The sequence below is a fragment of the Xenopus laevis genome, chromosome 9_10S, assembly GCF_017654675.1.
Source record: "Xenopus laevis strain J_2021 chromosome 9_10S, Xenopus_laevis_v10.1, whole genome shotgun sequence".
NCBI lineage: Eukaryota > Metazoa > Chordata > Amphibia > Anura > Pipidae > Xenopus > Xenopus laevis.
Window position 1 is genome coordinate 13,169,752 of NC_054388.1, and position 6,000 is coordinate 13,175,751.

The following is a 6,000-nucleotide window of genomic DNA, read 5'->3' on the forward strand; positions in this document are numbered from 1 at the left end:
CTTCTCTGTTCCCCCTTGCCGTCTTATGGGCACTTACAGGGTTAAATCACTTGTTCTGCTGAATGCCGGCTGCAATTGGTTAAGTCAGACTCAAGCAGCCTGATAGCTCCATGCACTTTGGTGTTGCGGTGCCTCCATGCACTTTACACCAGTCTGTATATGTGCATCTGTTTCTCTTCATTCTCTCTTCATGCAGCAGTTGGGTGTCAGATATTCATTGACAGTTAGATCCAATATATCTTAAAGGGGGACTCCTTTTCTAGCAGATGTATTAGAGCTCACTCAAATAACTGATTCCAGTACAAATAAAATCTAACAAAATAACTGCCTTTTGCACAAATTCTGCATGTAGAGAGACAGGATTTATGTTATTAATAAATAATACATCTTCTAGGCAAAAGGAGCCTCCTTATACGATAAATTGGATCTAACTGTCAATGAATAACTGACACCCAACTGCTGCATGAAGAGAAACCGATACTGAGAGAGGGATAGTGAAGATAAACTTGATTATTAAAGAAACGGTACCATCTTTTTTTTTCAGTATGATGAAGTTTATATTACATTTTCAGTTTAAATAGCTACACCCTGTCTAACCAGAGACCCTCTGACTCCAGCATACGACACTGATGTCCCTCCCATAGTTTTACATGACCATAAGGGAAGAACCTTTTCCACTAGCCTGTGAATGAGGACAGAGGAAAAGCAATCATTTTGGGGAATTTATTTATATACTTTAACAAAATGTATCTTATAGAGGTTAAAAATCCTTTAAATGATCTACTTGTACAGGTGTTGCATTAAAAAGTCTTGGAGGGGACATGGAATAAGCCAGTGATACACATGCCCTGAGACTCCAAACTTTGACCAAGTTTGCTCTTCTGCCCTCACTTTGCTTCGTCTCGTCCTCCCATAGAAATCCCATTCCTGCGCCGGCTCGTCTCTCTCTTATACCCCATAAAAATGTATTAGTGGGGCGCAACTTCAAAATAACCTGCTATGAAATACTCCATCTACTCTGAAACCTAGTCCTTTGCACTGGAGAAACAAGTATACAATTCAGCATTGTGCTGATACATTCCATACCAGGACTGACTAATGTTAATTAATATCTTGTGTCCCCCCTCCTTTTGATGCAATTTAAATGCAGAATGGCAAGGCACGCAGCATAAAGATTCCCGGAAAATCCATCAATTCTCAGTATAAAACGGAATAAAAGTGGCTGAGCAGCCAGGCCCTGGCGACCCCTTCCTCCTCTCTTAGATTCCGTGAAGACCCCATTTCTGCGATTTCTATACTACACGTGTAACGTGACGCTATATTATTCCGTCATGGCTCTCTGAATCTTTATTTTCAACTTCCAGATAAAACAATTTGTCTAAACGTGAATATTTTGCAATAAAATGTGGCAAACACAAGGGGCGGGCAGGGAAGCGTGCATCTGGAACAGAGCAGCACTATACACTATACACTATACATTATACTCTATACACTATACACTATACAGCAAGCAAAGAAAATAGAGACAAGGCTCTGTGTCCGTCAGTCCTGGGTCACATCTATTTCCATACAGTAGTGCTGGTTGATGATTAAATAGGTGCACTGTTCTGTGCAGCCCCCGTGTAATATTGCCTGCCCTGATGATTCTCTAGCAAAGTCTCCTTAACCCTTTCCTAGCCGGACAGAGAAAGGAAGCGGCTATGTATTGGAAGCAGCTATGTATTGGAATGGGCTGTGTATTGGAATGGGCAATCTATTGGAATGGGTTAGGGCTAATAGGGCTATGTATTGGAATGGGCTAGGGCTAATAGGGCTATGTATTGGAATGGGCTATGTATTGGAATGGGCTATGTATTGGAATGGGCTAGGGCTAATAGGGCTATGTATTGGAATCGGCTATTTATTGGAATGGGCTAGGGCTAATAGGGCTATGTGTTGGAATGGGCGATGTATTGGAATGGGCTATGTATTGGAATGGTCTATGTATTGGAATGGGCTAGGGCTAATAGGGCTATGTATTGGTATGGGCTATGTATTGGAATGGGCTATTTATTGGAATGGGCTAGGGCTAATAGGGCCATGTATTGGTATGGGCTATGTATTGGAATGGGTGATGTATTGGAATGGACTAGGGCTAATAGAGCTATGTATTGGAATGGGCTAGGGCTAATAGGGCTATGTATTGGTATGGGCTATGTATTGGAATGGGCTAGGGCTAATAGGGCTATGTGTTGGAATGGGCGATGTATTGGAATGGGCTATGTATTGGAATGGTCTATGTATTGGAATGGGCTAGGGCTAATAGGGCTATGTATTGGTATGGGCTATGTATTGGAATGGGCTATTTATTGGAATGGGCTAGGGCTAATAGGGCCATGTATTGGTATGGGCTATGTATTGGAATGGGTGATGTATTGGAATGGACTAGGGCTAATAGAGCTATGTATTGGAATGGGCTAGGGCTAATAGGGCTATGTATTGGTATGGGCTATGTATTGGAATGGGCTAGGGCTAATAGGGCTATGTGTTGGAATGGGCGATGTATTGGAATGGGTGATGTATTGGAATGGACTAGGGCTAATAGAGCTATGTATTGGAATGGGCTAGGGCTAATAGGGCTATGTGTTGGAATGGGCGATGTATTGGAATGGGCTATGTATTGGAATGGACTAGGGCTAATAGAGCTATGTATTGGAATGGGCTAGGGCTAATAGGGCGATGTATTGAAATGCAAGGCCTCCGCCAGCAGTGAGCAGGTTACGTCAACTGAACGATTACATGTCAAAGTTGCGCGCTCTCAGCCCTGATGCATCCAGTTTAATTGCCAGCTCTGCAGAATTCTGCACTAAGCAATATTTTCCTGCACACGCACCAAATAAAAACCACTACAAAAAGATGCATATTTGCACCCCCGCCCAATCAGTGCATGCACCCACACAGGCATAAGGATGCTCTCATTTAAAGTCCCCACCTAAGTTTGAATGGAGCAGGTAGGGTGCTGCATTTGCATGGGAGAAGCAAGCGGTGCAGGCAGCAGCAGCATAGACAGGAGCAGACGCGCATAAGAAGGGCGAGAGAGAGAGAACATACCCAGCCAGAAGAGTCGGTTGCAGCATTGGAGTCACCAGAGCACAAGCTGAAAGCTGAATCAGCTTTTGAGAGTTAGGGATGCAGAGAGGAGGGTCATAGAATCACAAGGTAATATTATGCTGCAAACGCCTTCCCCTCTCCCAGAGCCAATCTCTAATGCAGGAAGGGAAGGGAGAACAGGCCTTGGAATGGTATTAGTGATCACTTTGAGAGGAAAGAAAATACAAGACTGCCCCCACCTCCTCATTTTCTTCTCCACCTCCCCATACACTCACACTCCTATATCTATATATATATATATATATATATATATATATATATATATATATATATATATATATATAAATATATATACACACACACACTCCTATACACACATACACACTCCTATATACACACACTCCTATATACACACACACTCCTATACACTCACACTCCTATACACTCACACTCCTACACTCCTATACACACACACACACTACTATATACACACTCTTATATATACACATTCCTATATACTCACACTCCTATACACACACACTCCTATATACTCACACTCCTATATACACACACTCCTATACACTCACACTCCTATACAAACACTCCTATATACACACACTCCTATACACACACTCCTATACACACACTCCTATATACACACACTCCTATATACACACACTCCTATACACACACTCCTATATACTCACACTCCTATATACTCACACTCCTATATACTCACACTCCTATACACTCACACTCCTATACACTCACACTCCTATACACACACTCCTATACACACACTCCTATACACACACTCCTATATACACACACTCCTATATACACACACTCCTATACACACACTCCTATATACTCACACTCCTATACACTCACACTCCTATACACTCACACTCCTATACACACACACTCCTATATAGACACACTCTTATATACTCACACTCTTATATACTCACACTCCTATATACTCACACTCCTATATACTCACACTCCTATACACCAACACAGGCCAATTGTTTGTGCATCTTCCCCAGGGTCGTACAGGGGATGAGACAGAGGCCTAGGGTTAGAGACCCCAGGCTGACCTGGGAGTGGCACATTCAGGGGGGCATGAAATAAACGCTGTATTCAAAAGAGCCAGAGTCTAGTTAAATGTTCAGGGGCCAAATGCTGCACTGGGGGTTTAGGCATATTTACGCTGTGCTCTTTATGGTATTGGACAATGCAGCCCCAGTGTGTCCCATTTGCATTTGGATTTTGTTTTAGCCATTCTATTAGTGTATTAACAGGCAACAAGCCCTACTTGGCCTGCCGTACAGTGGAAGATGTGTAGCAGTCACTCAAACTATAGATTGTAATACAAATAGCCAGACATGAAATAGGTGTATTAGATTTGCCTAATGGAATCTGATGTGTGGACAAAGGTCCATGTTGTGTCTAGTTGTAGGTACAATGTAAGACTGGGGTTTGAAAATACAATTAATCAGCCATTCAGCCTTAGATTTTAATTACATATATCACAGCACATTGCCCTAACTTGCCCTTATCCTAACCGAACTTCTGGCTGAGCTTTTAGGAACATCTAGAACTATTTGTCTTTCTCCCAAACCTCACCCTGACTGCCCTTTTGGGTTGGACACCTAAAGCTGCTGCTATAGGAATCACTGGGGGACATATTCACAGCTTAATGACTACTGACATCATTTATAGGTTCTGTGACAGCTTATTTGTGCCCTTGGTGACTGTTAGGGCTTGTTGCCTGTTAATACACTAATAGAACGGCTAAAACAAAATGTTTCTACATATCTGTAACCTTGTTATGAGCTAAGGGGGCCCAGCCTAAAGGCCAGTTATGGGGAGATTTGAGGTGAGTGTTTATTTGTGCCCTGGGTACCCCGGGAACTATAGAAGGGTGACTGTTACCCCAATGTTTCTATATATCTGTAACCTTGTTATGAGCTAAGGGGGCCCAGTCTGAAGGTCAGTTAGGGGGAGATTTGGGGTGAGTGCTTATTTGTGCCCTGGGTACCCCTGGGACTATAGCAGGGTGACTGTTACCCCAATGTTTCTATATATCTGTAACCTTGTTATGAGCTAAGGGGGCCCAGCCTGAAGGCCAATTAGGGGGAGATTTGGGGTGAGTGTTTATTTGTGCCCTGGGTACCCCTGGAACTATAGCAGGGTGACTGTTACCCCAATGTTTCTAGTTATCATTAACCTTGTTCTAAGCAAAGTACTCTCCTAAATCATGGGTCATATCCAACAAACTTACCTGAACATTTTCCAGTTCCATCGCCGCACTGCCATTACAGCTTTCGCCTTCAGATCAGTCTTCATTCTTATGAATAGGAAATCACAAATGATCTAAAGAAGCAAAATGACCCAGGAGAAAAGGTGAAGGTCTCGTCTAAACGTGATGGGAATTGCAGTGGGTGGGTCTGGCATGTCCAGTAGCAAAATGAGAATTTAAAAAAGAAAAAAAAAAAACCACATCAGGAAGGGAAATCCACATTTCAAGTCCTTATATACACAGCTGAGCATATGAGGCACCGGCAAGTGGCCTCTTCTAATGCCGTTTCCCTCTCTGACCATATTTAGTAAAGCCATGGCAAAAATAACCTGCCAGCTGCAATGGAGATCCTTCTTTCTCTCTGCCCATTCACTACTAGTCCTGCCTGCTCCACACTTGGCTTTTTTCCTCTTCTTGTTGTTGGGTTATTTTTAGGCAGGCCAAATAAAGAGATGTCTCCCCTTTCCTACACTATGGCTCGTGCTATGTATGGTCAGACTTGCAGTGTGAAAGGCCACTGATAACACCTGATGTTCCTCTGAGCGGCTCTTGGGAACTCGACAGCACTTTTAACTCTTCTAGAACCTAATTTCATATTCCCTGTT

General features: G+C 42.9%; 1 long non-coding RNA gene across 2 annotated transcripts in view; it reads right to left on the bottom strand.

Moving 5' to 3' along the window:
* The window catches only part of LOC121398872, a 62,913-nt gene extending 57,168 nt beyond the window's left edge, over positions 1-5,745 (bottom strand). Inside the window, exon 1 of one of the 2 annotated variants that reach the window (XR_005964565.1) lies at positions 5,378-5,745. This is a non-coding gene — a long non-coding RNA (uncharacterized LOC121398872). Of the gene's footprint in view, positions 1-3,090; positions 3,193-5,377 lie in introns of those variants that run through there. The other variant, XR_005964564.1, reaches the window with a different exon arrangement.
* Positions 5,746-6,000: the final 255 nt, after the last annotated feature.